This window comes from Leopardus geoffroyi, chromosome D3 (assembly GCF_018350155.1).
Source record: "Leopardus geoffroyi isolate Oge1 chromosome D3, O.geoffroyi_Oge1_pat1.0, whole genome shotgun sequence".
Taxonomy (NCBI): domain Eukaryota; kingdom Metazoa; phylum Chordata; class Mammalia; order Carnivora; family Felidae; genus Leopardus; species Leopardus geoffroyi.
In genome coordinates this window covers 65,906,261-65,918,890 of record NC_059339.1, presented here as the reverse complement: position 1 = coordinate 65,918,890, position 12,630 = coordinate 65,906,261, and the positions used below count along the sequence as shown (strand labels likewise).

The window sequence follows — 12,630 nt, the reverse complement described above, 5'->3', positions numbered from 1 at the left end:
GAAGAGACAAGCAGGGACTGTCACATTCCCTCAGTGTCGGTGTTTACCCCTCTGGCCCCTGTATGGCTCCTGCCTGTCCCCTGCCACCCAAATCACACACATCTAAGAGGACAATATCCTTGAGCTCAACATCAGTATTTTCTTAGAGCCACGAGAGAAAAATGTGAGAGCTGGGTGAGGTCGTAAAGAGCACGTAGTTCGAGCCTTCATTTTATAGAAGAGAAAACTGAGGTTCCGAGTGGGGCCATCAGAGTTTACTCGGCAGAGTCAGCCTCGCGCAATACGGAAGCTGCGGTGGTTTTTTGTCTTCCTGGAGCCAGGCACAGTAATGCCACCCGAGAGTCTATTCAAGTCAACAGTGAAGGAGCCCCTCTTCAAAGAGGAGGTTTGCAGAGTGCTCAGGGATGCAGCGCACACGGGCTGCGTTCATGGCCACCTTGAAATAACCCTGGGGTGGGGGTGGGGGCCAACAACAACCAAGGGCCCAGCCACCCCCATTCTCACCCCACGCCCTTGCTGGAAACGGTGACTCTCCTGACAAACAGACATGACCCTGTACCTCAAAGAGAGCCTCGTTCTTTTCTATCACTGACACATCCTCACAACATCTGAGGAATATTCTGGAAGCTGCACCTGTTGAGCTTTCCAGCGGGAGTCAGAAAGCGCTTGTCATAACCCAAATCACCAGTGAAATGAAGCAGTACTTATTCCAATACAAGACAATATCAGGATTTCAATTCAACCAACACTCCTTATTTTAGTCTATGAAATAAAACTCATTCTGTTGCCAGGGTATATTAGAAATCTGTGCAATTGCAGAGACCCGAAAGTCTTTAATTTTCTATGGCTCAAGTATCACTTTAAAAAAAACAATGCAAAGTTTCGGGTACAGACATAGAAGAAAACATTTAAACATTCATGCTCTATCACAAAGAGAACGAAAGCATTGACATTTATTTGGTACTTACAATAATCCTGCTTTTAGGTAGCTTTTGGTCTGAAGTGGTAGGAGGTGCTCGGTGTTCTTTAAAGCTGTTATCAGAAACAAAGAAAATGCTGTCAGGTGTTCTTGTCTCCTGAGGAAAACACTTCTGTCCTCAGAAGGCACCACTCCTAGAAGCCTTGAGGTCTGAATTCCACACCAGAAAATGCAGCAGCAAAGAAGCTGTGAGATCTATGGTTGCAGTGTGGCCGCTGGACTCTCCGATGGGCCAGCACACTCCCGTCAGCATGACGGCACAGGCAGAGAGGTGCACAGAGCCAGAGTGGGGAAGGGCCGTTCCTAGCACCCCACTTTTTTTTTTGAGTCAAAATGATAGGTTTCCAACTTTACTCAGTTATTTCAAGAACACGCTCGAAACTCCTATACAGCATTGATGAACCCAGAGTCATTCGGCAGGTGCAGTGGACTGCTTGCCCAAACCCCGCTTGCACATGGAACTCAGGTGCTCCTTCTACCCTGCTTTGGAAACCATGAGCAAAGACATTGCTTCCAGGCTTCCAGGAAGAAGCCCGCGGCCTTGGTGAATTGCTTTCTAGACTGCCAGGACTCGGACTTGGCTGCTTCTACTCAGTTGCAACCATCTGAGATGTATTTCTTCATTAAAGAGAAGAAAAGGGCGAAAAGCAACAATTAGGAGTAAGAAGATGAACCGGCAGCAAGGAGCAGTTGGAAATGAATAGAAACGAGGAGGAGGAGGGTACTCACACTCCACGGGCTTCCTGGTGGCAGAAGGCACTGGCTGATAGGGCTTCCTGGTGGCAGAAGGCACTGGCTGATAGAGCCCTGCTGGGCTCGACTGAGAGGGAGGTGCTCAGGAGGAGATAGCACTGGGAGGAGGCACCTAACAGTTTTATACTCAAACTGGCTCTGCACCCCCACCCCCACCCCCGCCCCCGCCCCTGCACTTGGCTTTCTCCTCCCACTTCGAGCCCCAGGGCCAAAGCATTGCGGAGGACCAGTCCCCTGTCCTGTACCTGATGTCTCTCTCTCTCTCTCTCTCTCTCTCTCTTTCTCCCTCCCCCCCACCTCTCTGCTGTTTCTCTCCCTCCTCCTCCCTCCCTCTCTCTCTTCCTCTCTCTCACTGTCTCTCTGCTGATGTTTCTCTCTCTTCCCTTCCCTCCCTCGCTCCCTCCCTCCCTTCCTCCCTATCCCTCTCTGTCTCTCTCTGCTGATGTTTCTCTCTGTGTGTGTCTCTCCTCTGTCTCTTGTTTCTCTCTCTCTGTGTCTCTCTCTCTTCCTCTCTCTGCTGATGTTTCTCTCTCTCTCTCTCTCTCTCTCTCTCTCTGTCTCCCCCTCTGGCCTTGATTTGGTGCCATCTCTGTGTGGTGCTCCAAGATCCGTGCCCAGGGATAATCCTGCAACTTCGTCTTTTCCCTCTTGCTTTAGCTCCTGCCCTCACCCTGAAATATTTCGGGGAATGTTTGTAACTAAAAAAGATCAACATAGTGTCCCTGAAAACTAGAAACTGAGGGTCAGGTTGCTATACTGTAGGCTCCTGTGCTACGTGACTGCTCCCGGTGGAATTTTCTCTTAGACACCATGCAGCTTCTGCACAGGTGTAGGAATCCAGCAAAGTCCCGAGGGGTGTGGTGTGAGGGTGGGGAGGGCAAGGGGCATGCAATTCATTTTCTGGAAACTGACCTGCCCTTTTCCCCAGTTAGGAGGAACCAAAAATAAAAGTTCCCTGGAATGTTCTTTTTTCCAGGTGTGGATCCCAGGACAAACTCTGCTGCCTTTTAACAGTTAGGATGCAAACATTCCATAGCAGAGGAATCTGAAATTCAAGTGAAAAATCCATTTCTTCCCCCATCCTTCTTAAACTTCAGTTTTTGGGGCTTTCTCTGTTATGGCAGGAATCTAACTAACTCAGGTGCACTTCATGGAGCACGGAATTAAAAAAAAAAAAAAACAAAAACAAAAAACCAGACAACCCCCAGAAAGCCCTGCAGATGTCATGATGTTTCTGTCTTCTGGGCCTCTGGCCTCCTGTTGGAGCTGAAGGGCTTGTCAGAGGTCCTCGAGGCAGCTGCGACTCTCTGGCTCCTCCCACTGGACACCCACGAAACCACAGGTCTCCCTTTGTGGGCAGCCCCCACTCCTACCTGCTGCAGCTCAGGGTGTGTGTGTGTGTGTGTGTGTGTGTGTGTGTGTCTGTGTGTGTGTGCTCATGCCTCTGTGTGTGTGTGTGTGTGTGTGTGTGTGTGTGTGTGTGTGTCTGAGATCTAGGAGGAGACCAGAGGTCCAGGTTCATGATTACAGTTCTGAGCTTCAGGGAAATCTGCCTCCAACATTTTGTCGTAGGAAAATAAGGAGAAAATAAGCTCCTAGGTTACCCTGAAAGGGAAAAATGAATGTCAAGAGGACAGTCAGAGGGCCTGGAATGGGAATGTAAGGAATCACACTAGTTTCTAGAAGTTCCTCGTGCAAATGGAACATAAATCCTTCCCTCACAGTAATAATAACGATCGCGGTAAGAGGTAAGAGTGGTGGGAGTGGTTGAGAATCACTCTGTGTGCTGGGCACTGTGCTAATCACTTCATTCTAATTCCCATCAGCCATTTAAACATTGTCAGAGTCTGGGGTGCCTGGGTGGCTCAGCTGGTTGAGCATCAGACTTCGGCGCAGGTCTTACATCTCATGGTTCATGAGTTTGAGCCCCACATCAGGCTTGTTGGGCTTACTGCTGTCAGCACAGACCCTGCTTTGAAGATCCTCGTTAACCCTCTCTTTTTGCCCTTCTCCCGCACGTGCTCTCTCTCTGTCTCTCTCAAAAATAAACATTAGGGGCACCTGGGTGGCTCAGTTGGTTGGTTAAGCATCTGACGCGTCCAACTTCAGCTCGGGCCATGATCTCGCAGTATGTGAGTTTGAGCCCCACATTGGGCTCTGCGGACAGCTCAGAGCCTGGAGCCTGCTTCGGATTCTGTTTCCCTCTTTCTCTGCCCCTTCCCTACTTGTACGCTCTCTCTCTCTCTCTCTCTCAAAAATAAATAAACATTTAAAAAAATTGCAAAAAACCCCATGAGTTAAATGCCATTATCCCCATTTTGCAGATGAGGAAACAGGCTCACAGGGTTTAAATAACTCATCCAAAGTCTAACACCAAAGTTTGTACTTTGATGTACTTCAGCACCATCCAATATTTCCAACTGCTGCCCATGCTTTGCTTTTCACTAATTCACTGATTAGCTTCGCGAACATGGCCTTCAACACATCGATCCTAATCCTGAAGCCGCCTCCACACGGCACCCATGCAACCTTCTGCCTCAGTGGCCTTGGTCAGAATTGAGTCCCAAATCTTCTTGGCAGGACCACCTTCCTCATCCCTCCCCATCCTCTTCCCCACTTCCTGTAAAGTCACACCTAAAGTACCGCTTGCAAAATGCAGCCTTGCTATGTGGTGTGTACAACAGGCAGTGTGCCCATGTGGGCTTCTGGGTCAGGCGGACCTGAGTTCGAATCCTCGCTTTGTCAGTTCCTAGATGTTTTACCTTAGATACGTGCACACCCCTTTATGAAACTGAGATTCCTCTCTAAAAAGGTCGTGATGAGTTTTGGCAAGGATAATTGGTAAAGCTCTGCGCCTGACCCGTGGAGGTGCTGCCATTCCGACGCCTCCCTGTCTCCATAGAGGTTGGGTTGTCCTTGAGCTTTCCCGAAAGGTCCCTCCTCCCAGCTTGGACACGGGGAAAATCTTCCCGGCTGTGACACCAGAAGGGGCAGAGTTATGAGTGTGGAGACCGCTGTTCAGCAACAACTCGGGGGTAGGTGGCTGGCTGACGAGGCTCCCCGAGTTTTTGTCCTGCAAGATCCCAAGGCGCAAGTGTCTACTGTCACCCAGGAGCTTTGCAGAGAACCCCCTGAGCAGGAGAGCAGAGGGACGATTGGGCACCCAATGGGTGCAAACCTGGGTTCTTAGGTGCTTTTCAACCCTCGTTGAAGAATTTGATGCCTTTTTCTCAGTTCTTTCTCCAGCATCTCCTGCTATCACTTACGGCATATCTTTGGCTGAGTGTTTAAGCCCAGACATTGCTTTTCTTTTCTCACCTGCCCTGAGTCCCCCCGCCAGTTCTCCCTTGTGTGTGCCCCTCTCCTCCACTGGCTCTCTGAACCCATCTGCCAGCCTTCAGTCTGGCTCTATCACAACCAAATGTATGCAGAGTTTTCCCTCCTCTGAATGTCTCCATAGAATTTCTGCCCCTAGAAAGTTCTCTCTCTCCTCTCCCCACCTGCTCTGCCCAAACCCTCACACCCCACTTTCTTTCTTCCTCTATTTGGATTTCGTAGCAGACTCCTGTCCATGCCACACTCCTGGGAACCAAAAAGCAATTTATGTCCCTATTCCTCACTAGACCGGCGACCATACCCCCTGGCCCCGCAACAGCTCTGGCACTGTCCTTTATTTTGTAAAAAATGTATCTTATGCTGCACCATCCCACCTGGACTGGAAGATACTAGACAACAAGGTTGGGATCTAAGAGTCGTCTTTGTTCCCAACAGATCTCTCTCCAGAAAGGTTTTGAGAAAGTTCATAAAATATATGTGAGAAGAGGAAGGAACTAGATGAGAAGGAGAACAAAGTTACGGATAATGACATGATTTCAGTGTTTCCTACGTCTTGCATTTGTAGGTGTTTCTAAATACGTATTGTTTGACCCAGAAATTATCCCAACACCACCTGGTCTGGACTGCTGTTTGCTCTGGGTTTACCTATAGACACTTAAACTTTACAAATGACTTCAGCACAGCACAGCTGGAATGCCCGCGCTTGGGAAATGTGGCTGACCGTGAGTGTCTTTTGCATCCTGAGCAGCAGGTTCTAAATGGCAGAGGGAGCATGGGAGAAACTTATTCTCAAGTCGTTTCTTATCCCCCCTGCCCCCCCCCCCGCCAGAGAAGCAGGACCAGCAAATCCAGGACACAATGTTCCTCTGCAGTGTGTTCCGAGCCCACAACGTTGTCGTTTGGTAAACAGTCAGACAAAAAGCACCAGATGAGAGCCCAAATTCACACTGACCCTGAACGTCATTTGGGGGGCACCCTTTGTGACAGGCGTTCCCTAGATGTAGAGCCAAGAGGCAAGCTGGCGCATAGTGTCGCGTCTCTCTCACTGCCTGTCCTTGCCAGGGGAGCGTGGGGTTGGATAGAAGCAGGAGGCAGTGAGGCGCCTACATTTTTAGCTCTCAGATGCGGTCATGCAATTATTCTGCTCCATTTAAAAGCTCATTGTTTCTCCTGCACACATTAGAATGGTGAGAGAATCTCCATCCCTGCCATGACTTTTATCAGGTGCTTCTTTCCATGCAGCACCTTCTTTCCAGATTTTAGCTTAAACTCAGGTCACATTAAGGTCCGTCATGTAGATCTCTTATCTCCACAGCCAGTGTCTAAGGATGAGCAGGTTGTGCACTGCACAAATGCACCACGTCTAAAGTGGTACCACTAACATCCTAGACATTTATGTATTCATTGCCACAAAACTGTTGCAGAGGGTACTAAAGTGTCTTGAGGAAAGGGTGTCAGGATGCCTTTGCACGAAGGGGCCATGTCAGCTAGCAACGGTCCTGCTGGTGTTTTGTTTCTCCAGGATTGAAAAAAAATCCCAGTGAAAGACAATAGGAAAGGGGGTAGGATTAGAATCTTTTCAATCTCTTGAGTAGACTGAGGAAGGGATTGAAGTGTTGGGGAAAATGAGGGCTGGGGAGTGGCACGGCCCTGTTTCCCTGACTCTCTCTTGAGACTAATTTAAAGCTCATTCAATTGTTTCCTCACCATTAAAGATATTGTGATATTGGCTCCAAGCTTGGGGAGTCAAGCTTTATTTTATAATTGGGCCCGGAAGAGAAAGTGAGATGACCTGGCACCACCATTGCCCACGGGGCTCTCTGGGTCAAGGGCTACAGGCTCTTGCCAAAGACATCAGCCACCAGAGTCTGAGTGGGACGGGCTGAGGTCACTTCCAGAATCGGGATTACTCACTGGAGAGCATCACAGAGAGACCTGGCAGGAATGTCGCCAAGAAACTGCAAGGGACGGTGTGGACGTGTTAGGTGAGGCTGCCCTCTGGAGCTCAGGAGGTGGCAGCTGGCTCGGGCTCCTCACGATTGTCCCAACTGGAGGCTTGCTGAGTGCTGGCTGCACAGTTCTGTGGTTTTCAGAAATGCACACTATTACCATCCCTTGCCTCATACCAACTGGCAGCCAAGAGCTAGAGAGGGATGCAGAATCTTCTGGCCCTCACCCGTCTTTCTGTTCTCCTCGCCTCTTCTTTCCCCACTGTTGGCATCTGCCAAGTTGGGGTAGGGGCCAAAGGCAGAGAGTCTGGACCTTGAGAGCAAACTAACCAGCTCCGCTACCTGTCTGCCAACCAGCTCAAAGGCGGACCATACTGCATTTTCAGTTGAGCTGATTAGTTGAGCTATTATGCTTTAACTGGCCACAGATTCACATCAGAGCCTTAGCAATCCTCAACTCGAAGCTTAACTCAAACCGTAGCAATTCTTGGCTTAAGAAACGCAGTTGTGCAGGCATACCACGACAGACACAGGGGAGAATTCCCGTGCAAGTCTGACACTGCATCTTGTTCTTAGAGAATGAAATTAATTCCATGTTTCATTCAAAACCAAAATTAAACCCAGTGGAGAAGGCATTATATGTTTTTGGTGCAATATCTCTTGTTAAAACTTAAAAAAATATCACCTAAGCATTATAATGCCATTGTTCTCTGTACATAGCTATTTGAAAATAAAAAATTTCAATTTATTATTTAAAACAAGATGTAAAAATGGCAATAGACTAGAAGAAGAGTTCACAATTAATCACAAACTCTTGTTTTTAAAGAAAGCATGGCAATTCTCAACACTATTGTAATCCTTAGTTGGAAAAACACCCCAATGATGTTGTTTCCAAATGGAAGAAGCCAGGTTAGGACTCAGCTTCTTGGAACCTTGGCCAATGTGACAAAGTGGGCCAGGGGAGCCTGGGTGGTTGTGGAAAAGTTCATCCTCTTTGCAGAAAAACACCTGAGATAGAGCTCAGGCAATGTCATCTTTGAAGATGAAGATCTGTGGGTTCATAATTAAAGCCACACAAGGTACTAATGATGGATGAATTAAACACTATTGAATTAGGGGAAAAAATCCAGTAAGAAATTTAAACAAACATACTGATAAGTGATGAGCAAAACAACATCCCCAGGTGGACTCTTAATATTCTACGTCACTCGGAGTTTTGACTCCTCTTGACTCATACTTTTGCGGAATCTGGGGTTTACAGACTCTCAGAGAGGGAGCCAACTGCCATGTAATGCTGACCACCAATTTCTCAATAGCTTCTCATCCCCAAAATTTTAAAGGGCAAAACTAGTTTTAAATTAATATCTATTACAGACTTGTAATAAGTCTGTAAAGGTATAAATCTGGAAGTTGTAAAAAGTTACCCAAAGTCAGCTTTGGGGGCAGGGGGAGGACCCAGAGTTTTGCTTGGTTTAGAATCTGAGATTTCCATGTGAAGGGCTGGTGGGCAGCCTCAGCCCTTCATCTTGATTATGGCAAGAGATGATGTGCCAAGTGTCTTAGAAAAGCTTTAAACTTTTTTTTTTTGCTTCAGATTGCTCCATTTTTTCCTCCACTTGGTGCATTTCATCCTATTATTAAAAAAACAATTCCAATCTTAAAAATAAAATCCCAACACAAGGTTTCCTAATGGACTAGTCCCTTTTGTGATGGTAGCTTTATACTAGGTGAAAGCTTTTCTTCCATCATTATCCCTTCCCTTAATCCCAGTATGAGTCCCCACTTGTCTGCTCAACGTGGGTTTCAGATTTCCTTGTCCATGGGACCCACCCCATCTTCCTTATTCCATCCATTCACTCATCTATCCATTGTCTAGCATATGCTAGGATGACTTAGAGATAAGTCAAGGACTTTGGTTTGGTGAGTTTTTCTTTCTGAATTTTCACCTCAGGTACTAAAATTATAGTACTTTAGCATCAGCTGACATTTTCTGCTCTTTTCTACGTAGTTCTCCCTGGCAAGCACCTCCATCCTACATCCTCTCTGGTCTTGCTTCACCCTAATATGTCATTTTGTGTCTATCTGGATTCTTGGAAGGAGTCCTGGAGTAGGAATTGAGGGGTACTAGTTCTGATGAGAATGGACTTCAACCATAAGCTTCTCAAATTGTCTCACTTATTAGAAGGGGAGCGGGACTAGCTCAGTGACTCTCCCCCTTATCTGCACATTGGAATTGCTGGGGAGCTTGACAAAACACTGATAGTAGAGTCTGATGTCATTGGTTTGGGATGTGGGAGCTTTAAAAGTCTTCTTGATGATTCTAACATGCCAGCAAGTTTGAGAACCACTGGACTGAATTCAATCCTACTTCCTTACCCTCTAAAACAAGGACATGTGTCATAGTGAGATGGCTTGGAGTTTGGAGTTCGACAGATCAGATTCAAATTCCAGCCAGCTATCCCACCCTGGGGAAGATTATTTCACCTTTCCAAGCCTTAATTCCATTATGAAATTTATGGAGATCAACAATACCTACGTTGCCAAATCCGAAGATTAAGCAGGATCATGGCACACGAAAGACATTTAGGGAAAGGTAATCTTTATCTTTACTTGCATCTAAAAACAGTTCTTACCTCTGACTTCCTTATTTCCGCCAGTGGTGCCATCACGGCCTCAGTTCTTGGGCTCAACAAATGCTTGCTGAGTGAGTAATGGATGGTGGATCTGACCCTCCTCACTTACGAATAAGTGGGGAAGGTTTAATTTCATTCACTCTTACCGATGTTCTCAAACTTTAAAGTGTCCGCAGACCAGCAGCCTCAACATCCCTGGGAACTATTTTAGAAATGAAGAATCTCAGCCCCACTCAGCCTGCTGGAATCAGAATCTGCATTTTAACCAGGTCCCCAGGGGACTTGCATGCACATTAAAGTTTTGGAAGCACCCTCTCAAACATCCCTGTCCTTGAGACTCGGTGAAAAGGGATGGATTCAACCCCCACCCCCACCCCCACCCCCGAGCGGCGACCGTTTACGAATTCCAACGTCTTGGTTGGAGACGCCATGGAGAGCCCAAGTGAGTCATTGTGCCGGTCCAGCTGGCAGCATGGAACATGCTGTCACAGGCTGGGCCACGCCGCTGGAAGGCAGCATTCCAGGAGAAGCCTCATCATCCCATTAGACTCCATCAGGCCACTCCATTAGGCCTCACCCTCTGCCTGGTGTCGATTGCTTCACATGGGCTTGGTGAGTGCCTCGAGGCCCGCAGTCACCGCAGAGAGATTATCACAGGTCACGAGAGGGGGAAGCTTGCACGCACAGGGGCAGGTTCCTCCTGCCTGGGGAGCCCAGTAGCGGCACCTGTGGTCCGGCCAGAGGCCACTGCATCCTGCCCACCCACAGGACAAACACCTCCACACTGCCAGAACAGCGCACACCCCCCAGGGCTCAGGATCTTCCCCGAGCAGTTTCCTTGGGGGCCCCCACCACTTGGTTCTCCATCTGGGATTCCTTGGCTTTTTTACCCTGGGGGTCCTGCAATAATTCCCCCACCCCACCCTGGTATACAACTGCTTTGGCTGAAAGGCAAAAACACCCGTGTGGAACTGTACTTTTTATAGCCTACCCTACCCAGTAGACATGTTGAATACACTTTACAAACTATACCTGCCTTCCCGTTTGCTATCCCTCCTACGCAGGGGCAGGGGAAGCTAAATTGTCCTTCACTGGGACTCATTGTCTGAGAGAAGGTGACTCTCAGGCCAGGACTACAGTCACAGCACACATCTCCCAGAGTGTTTCTCTTTCTCTCACAGCATTGACCATTGTCTGTAATTACATAATCATGTGAGCTTTTGCTCCATTGAGTTTGCCCACTAGACTGCAAGCTTCCTGAGGGCAGAGTCTGGGCTATGTTGTTCGCTGCTGTAGCCCCAGTTTTGAGCTCAGTGTCTGGGTCATAGAGATCCTCAATAGCTCTTCATTGAGTATATGGATGAATAAATGGGTGAATGAGCCCGTGACTGTGGGGACTTGACGGGCTGGGGTGAGTTCTTGTATGGTACTGAGATAGTTTTGTGTCAAATACAGCCCTCAGAGTGGCATCCTGCATCATGACTGGGACATGTAGTCCAGGGGGCAGGGCCCCTGCCTTCTGGAACACACATGGATGGCCCTTATTCATTTGCTTCTGCCACAGGTCAACCAGCCATAGGCACCAAGCACCCAGCACTCTAGCTTACAGGTCAGCCTTTCTGGTCAGAGGCTCTGGCTTGACTCTAGGACTGTCTTAAAACCCGGGAGGATTGAGCCCCATCTCCAGGCATGCAGGCTGGCAAGTTCTTGGGTCACTGAGTCATCCTGAGGAGGGGTGAGCCGAAAGGAAGCCTGCACCTTTGGGGTCTCCATGGTGGAGATCGTGATATAAGACAGCCCCAATCCCAGCTATCAACCTGGGCTCACCCTAAACCCAGGAGGCCTGGGCTCTCCAAAGATTGGGGGTGGGGCATGACTGACTCCTCCTTTCTCTACATCCCGGGTCTGAGGCTGTATACTCATGACGCCTTGCCCATTCGCTGCTCTCCTGCTGACCTCAGACTTAGCATTCTCTCAGGCTGTAGGCCATGCTCTGAGGCACCCCCTTCCCTCTAGTTATCTGCCATTTATTCATCCCCAATTTCCCATCCTGCCATACGAAGGTAAGTCGTCATGACTGTAGTGGATGGCACAAAGTATAAGATAGTTCTCACATCTGGTGCAGCAGTAAGACACAGGAGAGCATTAGTGTCATGTTCAAGGCTGTACGTGATCACTGGTCATGCTATGAGCAGAAAGGAACTTTTCCTTCAGCACAGAAGGGATGTGTAATATCATTAACCCACAAGAAAGCCCATCATGCAGTCTTCCAGGGAGGGACAAGATGCCTGTCAAGTTTAATCAAGAACTGGCAGCTTTTAGGGCTCTCTTAAATGAGACAAGATGATGTGCAATGAAGTGTTAAATCGTGAGCAGACGCAGCTTAGAGCTAGAAGACTTTGGATACTATCAGTGGTGTCTGGAGTAGGCAGACGGGGCTTTACTGAAGGTACGGGCCTCATAGGGCCCTTGACATCTGAGCAGTGTTTGGTGAAGGCAGGAAAAGACGGAACAGCCTTTCAGGAAGAAACCTGAGAGTCAGCCGAGAGAAACATGGCGTGTTGGTGGGCTGCGAACAGCCTCACGATTGCACGGGAGGGTGCGTGCTGTGGGTCACAGGTCCAGCCCCCACTCGGGTCCCCAAGGAAGGCAGTGCTCCATCTGTGCAAGGCATCCAGACTGACGGTGTCCTCTGACATGGGCTTCCCCCGATAGGATACACTAGCCAGGCATTGAATCCCTTCCGAAGGACTCCGCATCAGAAGAAGGACAGATGAGAAAAATGCTACATTATAGAAGAAAAGATGGGCCTATGAACCTCTCTGGCCATTTCAAATAGCAAAATTATGCTCCAAGCTCTAAAGATGGGCAATACGAACTAGAGTATATTGGGGTCCCTTGTGTAAAGAATTTAAGTGATAACTATAAGTAACTGTAAGCAAACAAAACACATAGTTTTATTTGCCTTTTTAAAATTTGG

At 48.2% G+C, this 12,630-nt stretch overlaps 1 protein-coding gene across 5 annotated transcripts in view; it reads right to left on the bottom strand.

The window, feature by feature from the left end:
* LOC123587382 (urea transporter 1) overlaps window positions 1-9,867 on the bottom strand; it is a 41,106-nt gene extending 31,239 nt beyond the window's left edge. The window contains exons 1-3 of one of the 5 annotated variants that reach the window (XM_045457108.1): window positions 1,756-1,872; window positions 1,709-1,722; window positions 969-1,032 (exon numbers count right to left, since the gene is read on the bottom strand). The gene's annotated coding sequence lies outside the window, so the exon portion shown is untranslated. Of the gene's footprint in view, window positions 1-968; window positions 1,033-1,708; window positions 1,873-9,650 lie in introns of those variants that run through there. The other 4 variants (XM_045457107.1, XM_045457105.1, XM_045457106.1 and 1 more) reach the window with 4 other exon arrangements.
* Between the last annotated feature and the right edge of the window lie 2,763 nt (window positions 9,868-12,630).